Source organism: Penaeus monodon, chromosome 34 (assembly GCF_015228065.2).
Source record: "Penaeus monodon isolate SGIC_2016 chromosome 34, NSTDA_Pmon_1, whole genome shotgun sequence".
Classification (NCBI taxonomy): Eukaryota; Metazoa; Arthropoda; class Malacostraca; order Decapoda; family Penaeidae; genus Penaeus; species Penaeus monodon.
Genome location: NC_051419.1, coordinates 9,445,944 through 9,446,163, shown reverse-complemented (window position 1 = coordinate 9,446,163; position 220 = coordinate 9,445,944). Strand labels below are relative to the sequence as shown.

Sequence of the window (220 nt, the reverse complement as noted above, 5' to 3'; positions counted from 1 at the left end):
GATGGGCCTTACCATCACCCGAAGGGCACAGCTCCTTGGGCGTGAAGTGCTCGGCGGTGTAGGGGACGCCGGGGAAGTCGTGGGCGTCCCCGTCGAAGGGCGTGCCCCCGGAGCCCGTCCCCTTGCGCCCCAGGGCGGCCATGTGGTTCACCACGGCGTCGACGAAGATCCTGGAGGGAGACGGAAGGGGAAGGTGTGGAAGGCCCGGGCCAAGGTACAT

At 68.6% G+C, this 220-nt stretch overlaps 1 pseudogene; it reads right to left on the bottom strand.

Annotated features, from left to right (window-relative positions):
- LOC119594575 overlaps positions 1-220 on the bottom strand; it is a 14,936-nt pseudogene that overhangs the window by 7,313 nt on the left and 7,403 nt on the right.